The sequence below is a fragment of the Callorhinus ursinus genome, unplaced genomic scaffold (genome assembly GCF_003265705.2).
Source record: "Callorhinus ursinus isolate GAN/ISIS: 27379988/994484 unplaced genomic scaffold, GSC_fseal_2.0 scaffold1, whole genome shotgun sequence".
Lineage (NCBI taxonomy): Eukaryota > Metazoa > Chordata > Mammalia > Carnivora > Otariidae > Callorhinus > Callorhinus ursinus.
In genome coordinates, this window is record NW_027397063.1 from 91,095,111 (window position 1) to 91,095,369 (window position 259).

Consider the following 259-nt stretch of genomic DNA (forward strand, 5'->3'; position numbering starts at 1 on the left):
TCTCTTCTGGTTCTATTGCTTTCCTATTTTCTCCCAGTGTGACATTCAGCTGCTGGCTTCCCAGCGAATCTCACTGGTAACTGCTTGCATGCTTCCCAGAGACTTTCTGCAGCACCCCACCTTGGGGTTCCTCACTTGCTAATCCTGACCTGCTGCAGTTTGCCAAAACTCTCTACCAGCCGATGAACCAGGGCCCCACCCTCTCCAGTAGGGTGTGTGTGTGTGTGTGTGTGTGTGTGTGTGTGTGTGTGTGTGTGTG